Genomic DNA, 15445 nt, shown 5'->3' with positions numbered 1-15445 from the left:
GCTTTCTGAACTGGCCTCAATACAGCCACCTCCAGGGTCCCTGCTCATAGAAGCTCTGACACCTGCTGAAGTAAATGCCAATGTTAACAGAGCTGCAGAGAACAAGGCTCAGCCCACAAACCCTAGCCTCCCTCATCAGAGGCTGCGTGACAGATGCACCACAATCCCACACCTGCAATTATGGCCAGCCACAGTAATTAGCTAGCACCTAGTTGCTGCACAACTGGCTGCTCCTCTCCCCACCCACTTCCATCCAACTTGCCTTCTCAGCTCTGGAGACATGAATGAATGTGTCCAATTCCAGAGAAGGGGGAGAAGCTGCAGGACCAGTGGACTACATGGGGTGGGACTGGAAGGAGCCAGTGAGAAGGCAGGGGCAAGGAAGGGAGAGGTGCGAAAGACAAGGAGGAGCAAGTAAGGACAAAAGAAAGTGAAAAAGGCCGTGTTTCTGAAGGACTGATACTCTCTCCTAGCAGGAGGCCTTGGGTGCCCTGGAGTGACACACAGCCAGGAGGTGAGTGTCTGCTGAGGGATTGCCCAGCGAGTGCCAGGGCAAGCAGCACCCGGCTGATGAGAACCAAGGGGGGTTAAATATTTAAAAGCCAGCAGTCGAATAAGGTGAACAGCAAACAGCTGAAGGGCCTTGGCCAGAGGAGCAGCTAAGGAGTAAGCGTAAGTGGCTGGAGGGCCTGCAGCCTGAGCAAAGAGATACGGGGTAAAAATAACCCGGGTCAAGTCGAGTGGTCTAGATTTTCAGCCTTGCTCCTTGACCTTTTGGGAGCAGGACCCAAGAGCTCAGGTTAAGCCCAGCTCCCCTGCTTGTCACTAGACACAGGAGGCTGCCTGTGGAAACAGGAAGGTCTAAGACAAAAAATTAAGGAGTTTTCAAACCAACAATGGCTCGGAAGAGAGGGCAGTTCCACTCACCTGCTGTACCAGAGCTCCACGTGGGACCCTGGCTGCTCTCGCCGGAGACTCCTTCTGCACTGGAAGCTGGCTGCCTTGTGTCCAGATGTTGGGTTTGGAAGGGAAGCGAGCCACAGGAGCACAGGACAAAGTTCTCCAGCCAGGGGTCAGTGGCAGTGTAACTTGATGTATGTCCAGTCTCCGTGGTAGAAGAACTAAAGCTTATGCTGTGCTCAGCCTTAGTGCAGAAAGCTGCTGGCTCTTCCATGTTGACAGGGGTCACAGAAGTTTTAGTTGAGCTCATTTCCTGTAACGCACTGCTCTGCAGAAAGCTATAGTGATGCAGTGAATGAGAGGTTTGACTTTACTGCTCTACAAAGAGCATCATCATCTCTTAATGGGAGAGACAGCTGCTCAGTACCTATAGCAGCCCCGCCCCCAAGCCTCCTCTCTCCTAGGAAGGAGTCACTGCCAGCTGAACCCGGAGCACCAGTCCAGGGGGATGGGGAGTCTGTGCCAGCTGCTCAGAATGGCTGAAGCTGACTTTGGGGCACTGATCACTCCCATCTGTGAAAGGAGTCAAGGCTCCAGAGTGGCCTCCCTGGGCACTGCCAGCTTGATGGGAATGTCAGTCCTGTGAGGGAGGCTAAAGTCACACAGTCATTGCACTTCTGCTATAATGATGAAACTCCTCATACATCACCTGGATTCCAGCAACGTTGAAAAGGTCCCATCAGCAGAATAGTCCAGACCCACAGCTGATTGCTTCCACCCCGGACCACAGGGCATGAGGGTATTAATCTCTTTGTGCTCTGAGTCAAAGCCTGCATGAAATGCATCTGCAAGACATAGAACAGGGCAGGTGACCCGAGACTCCTGGGAGCCCTAGGGTCAGTACAGGTGTGACTCGGAAAGGAAACTAACAAAGGTTGGTGCTTGTGGGCAAACACAACAGGGCTCTCCCCGTCATTATTAATGACTGAATTCTGGTTATGACTCTGGAATGGTGCAGTGGAAATGCTCAGGTTTTGTATTGAGTTTTACTGAAGTGAATTGCGGGTCCAGGGTCAAATGGCTGCACTGGGCTACCCCCCTTATTAGCTTGGGAGTGGGATTCCTCTACTTATAAACTATTATTATGTTGCTAGCAACTCTTAGTATTCATGATGTAGCTTGGTGCTTTGCACCCAGTCCAACCTTGACAAGGCATTTGGGTACCGTGAGAGATGTAGGTGCAACCTTCGGATTTTCACTTGCCAGGCTGGTGAAGGGCAAGACATTAGGAAAGTGACATGCTACCTCATTAGCATGACCTTGATTGCTTTCATCACCATGTATTTTTTGACAGGTTTCCATGCCCTGTGTGGGACTTTTGTCCTGCCCTTCCACCCCATTTCCGTTGGCGCTGAAGTTTGGTGCTGTTGGCCATTTTGAATTTTTTTTATTATTATTTTTGTTTGTGTTTGAATGGGGGAAGTGTTGTGCTTGAATACACTGAGAGAAAGGTTAAAAGACTAGAGTGAGAGAAGCTTTAAAGCTGAAAAAGAAAGTTGGGGTAAAGTTTGGAGAAAAAGGTTAAAAGACTAGTGAGAAAAGGCAGGTGTTAGTAATGGGAGATTCGATCATTAGAAACGTAGATAGCTGGGTCTGTGATGACCGGGAGAACCATATGGTGACTTGCCTGCCTGGTGCGAAGGTTGCGGATCTCTCAAGGCATCTAGACAGACTTATGTGTAGTGCTGGGGAGGAGCCGGTGGTCATGGTACATGTAGGTACCAATGACATAGGGAAGAGTAGGAGAGATGCCCTGGAGGCCCAACTTAGGCTGCTATGGAAGAGACTGAAATCCAGGACCTCTATGTTGGCATTCTCAGAAACGCTCCCAGTTCCACGCGCAGGGCCAGGTAGGCAGAAAGAGCTCCAGAGTCACAATGCGTGGATGAGAGGATGGTGTAGAGAGGAGGAGTTTAGATTAATTAGGAATTGGGGAAACTTTTGGGATGGGGGGAAGCACCTATACAGGAGAGATGGGCTCCACCTAAACCAAAGTGAAACCAGACTGCTGGCACTTAACATTAAAAAGATTGCAGAGCACTTTTTAAACTAGGAGATGGGGGAAAGCCGACTGCTGCAGAGGAGCATGTGGATCAGACAGAGACTTCTCTTAGAGGAGAGTCTATTGATAGAGATTCTCTGGGTTATAGTCAGGAGCAGAGGATGGAAGAGGATAATGTAAGGGCCAGATCAGATGAGAAACATTCACATAAAAGGGAATCTGACATCAGAAAAGAGCAGACAATTAAACAGTGACAAGTTTTTAAAGTGCTTGTACACAAATGCTAGAAGTCTAAATAATAAGATGGGTGAACTAGAGTGCCTCGTGATAAAAGAGGATATTGATATAACAGGCATGACAGAAACCTGGTGGACTGAGAGCAATCAATGGGACATCATAATTCCGGGCTACAAAATATATTGGAAGGACAGAACAGGTCGTGCAGGAGAGGGAGTGGCACTGTATGTGAAAGAAAATGTAGAATCAAATGAAGTAAAAATCTTAAGTGAATCCACATGTTCCATAGAATCTCAATGGATAGTAATTTCATGCTCTAAGAAGAATACAACATTAGGGATCTATTATCGACCACCTGACCAGGACAGTGATAGTGATGATGAAATGCTAAGGGAAATTAGAGAGGCTACCAAAATTAAGAACTCAGTAATAGTGGGGGGATTTAAATTATCCCCATATTGACTGGGAACATGTCACCTCAGGATGAAATGCAGAGACAAAATTTCTTGATACTTTAAATGACTGCTTCTTGGAGTCTGGTACGGGAACCCACAAGGGGAGACGCAACTCTAGATTTAGTCCTGAATCCTCTGGGCGGCCCTGTGAAGCACTGGCTAGCCTAATTAATCTTATCTGTTTTTAAAATGTAAAAAAAGCTCCAGCTCCAGCCTGTGTTGTATTATTTTAATAAAATCTATGAACCCAAAACAAACACAGACGCTCAGCACATGGATTGCAAACATTTAAAAACAAAGGCATTCTGATAATGCAACAGAAAAAAATCATACTTAAATCTAAAAGCCCTACAAAAATAAAAGCTTACTATAACTTTCACATGGATTTGTTAAAAAGTGGGGAGGAAAATAAACTTCTCTCTAATCCACTGGATTACAAAATAAGGGGAATATAAACTAGCTGTTACTAAGGTTCTGGTGTTTTAAACCTGGGGTGTTTCTGCCTGCTCTATTTTATTGAAACACACCAGTAAATAAAGGGATGTGTCTTCATATAGGTTTGTCTTTTAAAGTGTTTATTCCTTTACAAAACTTAATATAATTTTTACTTGTATTTGTTAAAAAGCAGGCAAAGAAGCACCCTTCTTATCTCTAACCTACTGCCTTACAGAGGCTGTTTTTGCTGACAGCTGCTTTGCTGCAAAAGCCTGCTGCTTCAAATTGTCCTTACTAAAAAAAATAACCAGTATTAGCCTAAAACCTAGGGAAAAACTTTATTACTATACATTACTTTTATAAACAGGTTTTCCGTGTTTTTAACCCTGAGTTGTTTCTACAGACTTACATTTTATTAAAACATTTATGCCAATGGGGCTAAATGAAAAAAGTGTCTTCACATAGTCTGCTTTTCAAAGGGGTTTTCTTCTTTTCTAATCCACTGCCTTCACGGGGATGTTTCAAGTGGTTCTCACTAAAATCCCCATAGGAAAAAAAAATTAAAACCTTTTTCTTAGTAAGGGTTTCTGAGTTTAGGCCTGGGACGCTTCTGCATGGTCTTTTTTTATTGAAACATCCTCATAAATAAAGAAATGTGATTTTTAGATAGGTTTGTCTTTTAAAGTGTTTATTCCTCTACAAGTTTTTCACCTTTGTTAAAAACTTTAACAAATTACTTTCATAAACTGACTAGCTGTGGTTTTAACCCTGAGGTAATTTCTTTTATTTTACCTTGTTAATAAGATTAGTTACAAATCAATGCCTTTTTACATAACAAAAGAAAATTGTTTAGTTGAACAAGTATTTGGTATAATTTTGTTTTAAATGCAGGCCTAGGGCTTCCTTGTTATGTTCTGGCCTTCTTATCTCCGATCCACTAACTCACAAACGCTGATTTTGTTTAAAAAGCATACTGCTTCAAAATGTTCTTACTTAAAAAAAAAGTGTTAGTCTAAAACATACGAAAACGTTATTACTTTTATAAACAGGTTTTTAGGCCTGGGTTTTTGCAAATTCACATTTTGTTAAAACACTTATGCCAATGGGCTAAATAAAGAAATGTCTTCAGATAGCCTGTTTTTCAAAGGGGTCTTCTTCTCTCTAATCCACTACCTTCAAAATGCTCTTACTAAAAATAACCACGTTAGTCTAAAACTTTTTTTTTTACTTTTATAAACAGTTTTTTAACCCTAAACTGTTTCTGCATATTTACATTTTATTAAAACACCTATGCCAAAGGGGCCATATAGCCTATTTTTCAAAGGGGACTTCTTTTCTAATCACTACCTTCAGAAGGCTGTTTTAAGTGCTTCTTACTAAAACCTTCTTCTTGTCAGGTTTAGACCAGGGGTGTGTTTTTATTGAAATACCCCTGTAAGTAAAGGAGTGTCTTTAGGTGGGGTTTTTCTTAAGTGTTTATTTCATAAGTTAAGAGGGAATTTTAGGCATTACTTTACAAATAAACACACCTTTACTAGTGTGTGCTAGTTAGCATTTGTGACAGGGGTTTGTTTGTTTAGTTTAGAGCAAAGCAGGTGGCCTCTTAAAAAAAAGAAACAAAGTCAAAAATCATAGGCTCCATACCTTAGCTTTTTTAAACGTTAAGGGTAAAAAAAAGCTTTCCTTTTATATGGTAAGCTTATTTACACTTAAAGTTACTGTTCTTTTTAGTACAAGGCTTTCTTATCTCTAATTACAAAAGCTTCTTTTTTTACATTGTTCTTACTAACCATGTTAGCCTAAAACCTAGAAAAAAATTTATATACAGATTTTGAAACCTAAACTGTTTCTCCAAACTTACATTTTATTAAAACACTTATGCACATGGGGCTAAATAAAGAAGTGTTTGTTCCTTTAAAAACTTTCACCTCTTTGTTAAAAAGTGGAAAAAAACCAAGCTTCTTCTCTCTAATTTAGTGGTTAACAAAATAAAAAAAAATCAACTGTTACTAACTTGTGGGGTTTTAAACCTGGGGTGCTCTATTTTAATAAAACACCCCTGTAAATAAAGGGCTGTGTCTTTAAGTCAATATAAAGCAGAGCTTTATTCCATTACAAAACTGAATGTAACTAACTTGTGTTTGTTAAAAATCAGCCTCCTTTTTAATCACAGCTATCATCTGCAATAGCCTATTGTTTTATATTGGGTTTACAAAAAACAAAAAACAACCAGTGCTAGCCTAAAACCTAGAAAAAAAACCTTTAAAATTGTTTGTTACTAAAGCTTATGGTTTAAACTTTTATTAAACTCCCTTTGTAAAAAAAGTAGGTCTGATTCTTTAGATAAGAATAAGGCAGTTAAAAGGAAGGGGAGGGGGAATAAAGGGAGTTGGCTCTTGTTTAAAATCTTGGGCCACTAAAATTGGTTCTGAAAATAAATTTTATAACGCAGTTGTAAAACAACTTCTGATTGGCCCAATCCAAGGGTGATGATAAACAGCCTGAAAGTTTCTAAGCTGTGCCATTGCCTCATTTTACAGAAAAACAGTCAAGATAAAGCTCTCACTCTCCGATTCAACCATGTGCTCTTTCCTTTGTTCTTTCTTTTAGCCTCTTTTTTCTTAACCTACCCTGATACTGAATGCTTTTTTATTATGTGCTTAGTAAATTTCCTTTTTAAACCTAGCTTTTAATGTTTTTTAGCCAGTTTTTGGCTCTGTGCTTAGCAAATTTTCTTTTTAAACCTAGTTTTGTTTTTCGTCAGTTTTTCACCACATGCTTACTAAATAGGTTTTGTCTTAGTTTTTAATACTGTTTAATGCTTTTGTTATTCACTTTATCATGTGCTTACTAATTTTTCTTTTTAATCCTGTTTTTATAGCTTTTAATGTAAGGTAAAGAGCCTTTGGACTACAGGATTGGCTCAACAAGTTCATTCTGTGACCTAACTGTAAAACAGCCTCTGAGTGGTCCATCAAAAGAAGGGGCTAGCTTCCCACGAGCATGGCCCAAAACAGCTATCATTTCACTACCAACAGTCAAGGGGGCAGGATGTTTTGCTCTCCCTGTGTTCAGCAACACCAGCATTCTATTCTTTAATAACCTGCCCTTTACCAACAGCAAGCCTTACTCAATGTATCTAAGCACAAACACACGGTGGGGTAAAATGTTTCGCTCTGCCTCTGTTCAGTGTAACAAACACTCTATTCTTTAATAACAAAGCTCCTTACTCACTCACATCCAATAAACTTACCTGAACGTCTCTCACTCTAAACTTTCAATGTATCGAATTTTCTATTCTTTTATAGCATACCTTTACAAGCCACCTTTTTTCAATAAACCTTACCCAAAGTTTAAACTTCTCTCACTCTAGTCTTTTTTTCTCTCTCAATGTATCCAAGCACAACACTTCCCCCATTCAAACACAACATTTTTTTTTCAAAAGTGACCAATGGCGCCAAACTTCAGGGCCAATAGAAACAGGGTGGAAGGCCGGGATAAAAGCCCCACACAAGGCATGGAAACCTGACAAAAATGCATGGTGATGAAAGCTATCAAGGTCATACTACTTACCTCTATGGAGGTGTGGGGTTGGAAGGAACCAAGATGCCAACTTTACCAATGAATGAGCACTGTCAACTGCCGTGACACCTGCTATACCCTCTCCAGAGTGTTGTCTACCATGATAACAGTTGGATGCAGCAGTAGGGGGCAACTTTGCCTTGACCCTTTTGACACCCACTGTGTCAACAATGATGCCCAACAGGAATAGAGTGCTGCCCTCATTGCAGGGAGGAGGTGACTTTGATACAAATTCCCTATTTCCACACACTGATGGCTAAAGGGGGGTTCCAAAGAAGATGGAGCTTGGCTGTTCTCAGTGGTTGCAGATGAGAGAACAAGGAGTAATGGTCTCAAGGTGCAGTTGGGGAGGTCTAGGTTGGATATTAGGAAACACTATTTCACTAGGAGGGTGGTGAAGCACTGGAATGGGTTACCGAGGGAGGTGGTGGAATCTCCTTCCTTCAAGGTTTTTAAGGCCCGGCTTGACAAAGCCCTGGCTGGGATGATTTAGTTGGTGTTGGTCCTGCTTTGGGAAGGGGATTGGACTAGATACCTCCTGAGGTCCCTTCCAACCCTGAGATTCTATGATTCTAACGGTGCAAAGAGGAGGCCTGTGTACCAGAGCATAATCCTGCCATGTCTGCTTGATTCAGTAATGCTGAGTTACTGATCCCAAGGAAGCAGGGGTAGCTAATATTGCCCCTCTGTTTATCAAGAGGTGATCCTAAAACAGGCTTCCATTTGCCTGGACCACATCCCAAGCCCACTGGGAGGAGACCAACCTGCAGCTTGTGGAATGCAGGATCTACTATCAGGCTGATGTTTTGCTTGGCGAGTTGAAGGCTCCTCATCGGTTGAACTGATGAGCTTTTCCAGCCACTTGAGCTGGGCTCTTCGACGACGACGGTAATTGGCAAACCAGTTATAGACCTGAATTGGCTTCAAGTTCGTATCCTGAGCCAAAGTGTCCTGCAAATCCAGGTAACCAGGGGAAAAAGAATAAACCACATCCAAATAACCATGCCCGTCCCTCCAGTTTCCAAAAGCAATCAAACAATATGAGCTTCCAGACCCTCATGCAGGTCCCCGGAGAACATGCATAGCTCCCACTGATTGATCAGCTCATAAAGAGGAAGAGAACAGAAAAAGCTAATTCTCCCTTGACATCCTACGAGAGAAAGGGAACCCCAAGAATCCCAAGGGGTTTTTGCCTTATTTGTAATTTAACGGCTATAAATAACCAGCTAATGGAAATAAGCACATTTTTAAAAGGGAAGGTAATTTACCACTGAAACACAAATTATTGGGCTCAACACAGGAATCACTGGGTGAAATTCTCTGGCCTGCCTTATGCAGACTAAACTCTCATAATGGTCCATTTTGGCCTTAAAAATAATCTATGACAGATCTTTAAAATCTCTTGTGTATTACATTAAAAATCTATATTAAGAGAACATTTGATTTAAGCAATCAAAAGTCCAGAAATGCCACAGTTAAGGTTGCACATGTAACCTTTACTCGTCTCCCTTGTATATATTCATTACTATAACCTTTCATTAAATGATCATAGATTTCTTAAATACAGTATAACAATTTTTCTCTGTTAGATATACGTGTAGCATCTTGCAATATATTTTCATACTTTTAAACTTACTATATTATCATTGTGATAATGAAACTATGTCTTTATTGATTTTGGCTATTTATATAATAGATTTTCCTCTTTCTCAAGTAAGTAGTTCAATAATTTAGTCAACATACATGTATTATATATTTTGTTTTCAATGAGAAGTGCAACCTTCCTTGGGTGTAATTCAAGGAAGTTAACTATAAAGCTAATTTAGTCACAAACTTGGGGGCCTTATACATGCTATCAAATTTCACTGTTACTCTATGTTGTTGTATTTAATCAGTGGAATACTGTGTAAGAATGGCTTATTGTGTGCATTGCATAAAATAACTTTAAGAGACTCGAAGTAGTACACATGCACATATCTAAGGTTGTAGAAAAATTATTATATTAAACTACTTGATAGATTACAAGATCATGTAGCATAATGCTCACACACTACAGGACAAAGTTATGCTCTAGTGTGCTACTTTCCACTGTCATTTCCTGACTTCTAAACACTTAACAGAGCAACCTTAGCGTTCTCTTAACACAGATTTTTGTAAGTTGCTGCTGTTTTTAATGAAAAGATATATTATAAAACATATTTCATAATGCAGAACTAAGCTAAACATGTCCAGAATAACCTGTTCCCCATACACCGTGGGGGCTTGAAGGAGGGAGCCCCTTGAGTGAAAATTTTAGGAGCGCTGCAGTTTTTACCTTATAAAACAGTGAATCAGACAAGTATCAGAGGGGTAGCTGTGTTAGTCTGAATCTGTAAAAGCAGCAAAGAGTCCTGTGGCATGTTATAGACTAACAGATGTATTGGAGCATGAGCTTTTCTGGGTGCATGCATGCATCCGATGAAGTGGGTATTCACCCACGAAAGTTCATGCTCCAATACATCTGTTAGTCTATACCATGCCATAGGACTCTTTGAATCAGACAAGGATTCCTGCCAAGTCCTGGCTCATTCAGAGGCCACTTTCACTACATTTGTCTCTGTCCAGCTAAGATAGATACACATATGCACAGGGCTGACTATTTTGGCTGCAAACTTTACAAGCCTAGCAAGAAAATGGGTTATAACTCAGTCAAATCACAACCAGTTAGCACCAGAACACCTACGGTGCTTCTCAGGGAGAGCTATTTCCCTGCCAAATTTCACCCAGTCAGTTCAACACTAGAGCTGTTAGAACACTATTATAACAGGGAAGACATTTTCTCCCACTTCTTTGCTCCACAGAACGACTGAGTTTCTTTTGCTTAAGCTTAAAAAAATATTAGAACGCACGCTCCTTTGGGCAACGATCAAAGATGAGAAACTGCAGTCCGAAACCTGACTGAAACAAGGGATTAGATCGGAAACATTTATGTTGCCTTGATCACAGTAGCTGCTGCTGTTCCTGTGCAAGGCAAAGTTCAGCAACAGCCCAAGTAACATTGTAGCATATAGCATCCATACCCGCTGATCCATGTTTGGATTCACTGTCACATTTGCAGCAAATCTGTGCAGCGTTTGGCGCACTTTTTCTGGATAGTTTCGATTCGTTGTGCCTTCAGGACAGAGGAAACTGGTGGAGGATTCCTGTGCAGAAAAGAAAGTATAATCACCAAGGTCCCAAAACTGCACCATTAAATTCAATGGAAGTTTTGCCATTGATTGCAATAGGAGTAGGCCAAAGTTTCAAGTTAATGGTGAAACCTGTTCCCCAAGAAAGGTCCATCTTAGGATGTGAATACAGCCTTTTAGTTTCCATCCAACACACCCCCAAATTACAGTAAAGGAAGAGCACCAGATCATCCCCCTGCCAAGGTACCTCTTCCTGCACCGGAACTTCTGCACTGATGTCAGGGAATCTGTGTGGTGTTTCTCCATGTCTTTGTGGTAGTGGATCTCATTCCAAAGTTGCACCAGCTCCTTCTTCTCTTTCACCCTGCAACACTAAGACAATAGCAAGGGCTGAGCACACCCTCTCCAGACAGTCAACCAATGTCTTTTACAGAGGGGATAAAACCCCTCAGCACCCTGAAAGTACTGAAAGGGATTCATGCTGGATCTGCTGAGTTGGTAGCCTTCCCCAAAAGTATGAGTCTCTTGCATGGCCCACTATTACTTCTCAAACCTGCCCAGGGCACCCCGTGCAAGAAAAGAGCTCATTATGCACCTGTGCCTTTTTTTAAAAAACAGCGAATTTGGACCTGGTGCATGGTCCAAAGCCAACAGCTCTGGAAACTGAAGTCTCTTCTCTCCACAGAGCACACACAGCATGATCACTAGCAGCCCAAGCTACCTCACACCATCCCACCCATGGGCTTCATCCTACAAGGGGTTGAGCACTTAGGACCTGATCCAGCAAGACACTTAAGGACGGTGAGCTTTAAGCACAAGAAGGATCCCAATTCCAATGGGAATTGGGCTTCTGTGGTCCCTGGAGTCTTTCACATTCGAAAAAATGCTCTCTTTTACTAAGAAATGTTTTGTCCATGATTTCCCTACAGAGCTCAGCACTGTGTACCCCTCCCCCAAACTCCTCAGGGACCTCAACAGGGATGTTCTGACTCCTGATATGTATGTTATCAGAGCTTGTCTAACACCACTTCTTCGCCATCTCTGTATTTCCACTGAAGTAACCACTAATTGCACATTCCTACCTCCAGGAGTCTGCAGGCTGTGTCATGCTGTCCCCTGTGGATAAGGACAAGCACACAGGCTCGGACTACACTGATGTTGGTGAGGAAATATTCCTGAAGCTTGCACCCCATCATTGCCTCAACCAGCTTCTCCAGGCTGGGAGACACGCTCTGAACATCGCCACAGAGTTGTCCTGCTAGATCCAGCAGCTTGGCCTGTGGAGGGTCCTTGTTTTCATTCTTACTAAGCAGCGCCATGAACCGCTTCATGCTTATATTCGTCCAGACACCTCTTCTATGCAACAAAGAAACAGCATCTTATGTGTGAGCTGCTAGACGAACACTCCCCTCCCTATCAAGACACACTGCTAGCTTCTAATTCTCCCTTATGCTATCTGTTAAAATACTTCACTGCACTTCAATAGCACTTTCTACCTGACTGTCTCAAATTACAAAGAGTAATTAAGCCTCTCAATCCTCCTGTTAAGACAAGAAGCATTCCAATTTGCAAGTGGGAAAACGGAGACACAGAGAGGTGCAGTGACTTGCCCCAAATGACAAGACAGTGGAACACTTTGTAATCATCAAACTTAGAGAACAAAAGCCCTTTCTTGCTAAAAGACAGGGCAAATGAGCATCAGTAAAAGTTAGAGACAGCAAACACTGAATATGTGGGATCTTTCAAATAATTATTTATAAAAATGATCCTCCCCCAAAACACTTGGTCTGCTACATAATTATAACCACTGACCAGGTGGTGCAAAATCTAATTATCCAGCAGAATGGAATAACTAAAACCTCAGTCCGGATAAGAGAGATCAAGTTACTGGCTGTTCACTGCAAAAACACTGACATGGAGCATCTAAAATTCCACAGTGCAATAAATTACAGGAACACATGACCTGTAGCTGATTCACTGGTCTCCTGTATTCTTGTCAAGTATCAGAGGGGCAGCCATGTTAGTTTGGATCTGTGAAAGCAGCAAAGAGTCCTGTGGCACCTTATAGACTAACAGACGTATTGGAGCATGAGCTTTCGTGGGTGAATACCCACTTCGTCGGATGTGAATACCCACTTTGTCAGATGCATCCGACGAAGTGGGTATTCACCCACAGCAGCTCATGCTCCAATACATCTGTTAGTCTATAAGGTGCCCCAGGACTCTTTGCTGCTTGTATTCTTGTACATGCCATCAAGTGGTAACTGCCCTGCACACTGGACTTTGGAAGGAGTACCGACAGAATCAGCCATATATTCACCTCTTGAAGGATAGGATAGAACAGTGGTTCTCAAACTGTGGGTTGGGACCCCAAAGTGTGTCGCGGACCCGTTTTAATGGGGTTGCCAGGGCTGGCGTTAGACTTGCTGGAGCCCAGGGCCAAAGCCCGAACCCCACAGCCCAGGCTTTGGCTTTGCCCCTGCCACCTGTGGCAGCGGAGCTTGGGTGGGCTCAGGCTTCGGTCCCCGTTCCTGGGGTCAGGTAGTAATTTTTGTTGTCAGAAGAGGGTCACAGTGCAATAACGTTTGAGAACCCCTGGGATAGAATGCAACTGGCTAAGAACCAGAGAAAGAGTTTAGCTAAGTAGACTAGACCACATGGGCAAGTCATCCATTGCGGCCCTCAGGCTTTGTCTCCACTACAAAGAAGGTGTGTTTTTGCATCGAGCTGGCCATCTCACCGTATAATCCTAGTGGAGATAAGGCACAGGGACTTTCACCTTGATGTAGCTAGCTGGGGTTGATCTCAGGTTTCAATGAGGTGAAAACTTCATAGCCTGGGCTCTGCTAGGATTTTACATTGAGATACCTACAGTGATTTAAGCACACAAACTTTTTACTGCAGTGAAGACAAAGCTGTATCCCCTTTTCTTGATGAGGAAAAGGGTGTATTATTAAATTTGTTAACTAATCTGTGTTAAAATCATATGGAAGACAAGGCAGTTGTAGGTTTTAAACGTATTAGCTGGGCAAGGTAAATCCTAGCATTGAATCATTGTTGGCCCATGCTTAAGTCTTCTCCCTCCCCTTCCCCCCCCACCTTTTTATTTAAATGATGCCTTTATTTGGCTGCTTAGCATTAGTTTTATATTTTATTTTTAATCTATTGCTTGAAGATTAGGAAATTCAAGTTTACCTTGACTAGCTAACATGAGTTAAAACTACGACACCCTTGTCCTCACCAGTGGGGTCCCACAGCTCAGACTGTTCTGGTGGAGGCACAGGAGTTTCCCAGGTGATAGCCAGGCACTTAGGCCCAAGAAGCGTCTCCTGTGATGCGGGGGAGGCCTCGCCCACGCGGGGAGGGGGCGGGGTGTGAAGCAGCCCCCGGGGCCTGGGGGGGCGGGGACTCTAACGCCGGCAGCGGGGGGGTAAGGGGGGCTCAGACGCGTCCAGGGCCCGCAGGCAGGAGCCCACCGAGGTGTTTGGGTGGGTCTAGAACAGCCTCTTGTCCAGCCGCTACTCAAGGGCCAGCGGAATGGCGGGGGCCGCTGCCCCCTCTCCCCGCAGCAAGGCGGGCCCGGGCCGGGGTGCACAGCCCACGTACCTCCGGGGGGGCGGACATCGCTGTCTGGGCACCGCTCCCAGTCCCTCCCGGTCCAGCGATGCCAAGCGGCGCCGGGACCTGCCGCGGGGGGCAGCTCGGGGCTCCGCGCCGCCCACACCCCCGGCCAGGCGCCCGCAGGCCCCGCCTCGGTTCAGACCGACTTACCGCTGGGTCGTCGCGTGTGAACGCTGCACGGGCAAGGGCCGGAGCGCTTCCCACCTCCCAGCCCAGCATGGGGGAGAGACAACAGCCCCCCCCCCCCCAGTGCTGCAAGGGCCGGAGCGCTTCCCACCTCCCAGCCCACCATGGGGGTTATACAACAGCCCCCCCCCCCCCCAGTGCTGCAAGGGCCGGAGCGCTTCCCACCTCCCAGCCCAGCATGGGGGAGAGACAACAGCCCCCCGCCCCCCCCGTGCTGCAAGGGCCGGAGCGCTTCCCCCCTCCCAGCCCCGCCGGGGGGAGAGACAACAGCCCCCGCCCCCAGTGCTGCAAGAGCCGGAGCGCTCTTCCCACCTCCCAGCCCAGCATGGGGGAGAGACAACAGCCCCGCGCCCCAGTGCTGCAAGGGCCGGAGCGCGCTTCCAACCTCCCAGCCCAGCATGGGGGAGAGACAACAGCCCCCCGCCCCCCCCAGTGCTGCAAGGGCCAGAGCTCTTCCTACCTCCCAGCCCAGCATGGGGGAGAGACAACAGCCCCCCGCCCCCCCAGTGCTGCAAGGGCCGGAGCGCTTCCCACCTCCCAGCCCAGCATGGGGGAGAGACAACAGCCCCCCGCCCCCCCATTGCTGCAAGGGAAGCAACGCGAGGCCCCACCTGCACTGGGGAGCAGAGGCTTAAACCACGTGCACCAGGGAGGGGCGAGGAGTGGGATTGAATTCTGGAGGGGGTTGGGTTAGGACCGTTGAGAGGGTTAAGCCATCTGCGCTGGGCAGGAGGGGCCGAGGGGGTGATGGAGGATTAAACTATTTGCAAAAGGGGAGAGTGGGTCACAAAGCTGAGGGG

The 15445-nt window shown here is 44.6% G+C and overlaps 1 pseudogene; it reads right to left on the bottom strand.

Annotated features, from left to right (window-relative positions):
* The window catches only part of LOC120375387, a 73148-nt pseudogene that overhangs the window by 16459 nt on the left and 41244 nt on the right, over positions 1–15445 (bottom strand).

Source organism: Mauremys reevesii, linkage group 12, assembly GCF_016161935.1.
Source record: "Mauremys reevesii isolate NIE-2019 linkage group 12, ASM1616193v1, whole genome shotgun sequence".
Taxonomy (NCBI): Eukaryota; Metazoa; Chordata; order Testudines; family Geoemydidae; genus Mauremys; species Mauremys reevesii.
The sequence above is the reverse complement of the archived record's forward strand: the minus strand, read 5'-3'. Positions and strand labels throughout refer to the sequence as shown.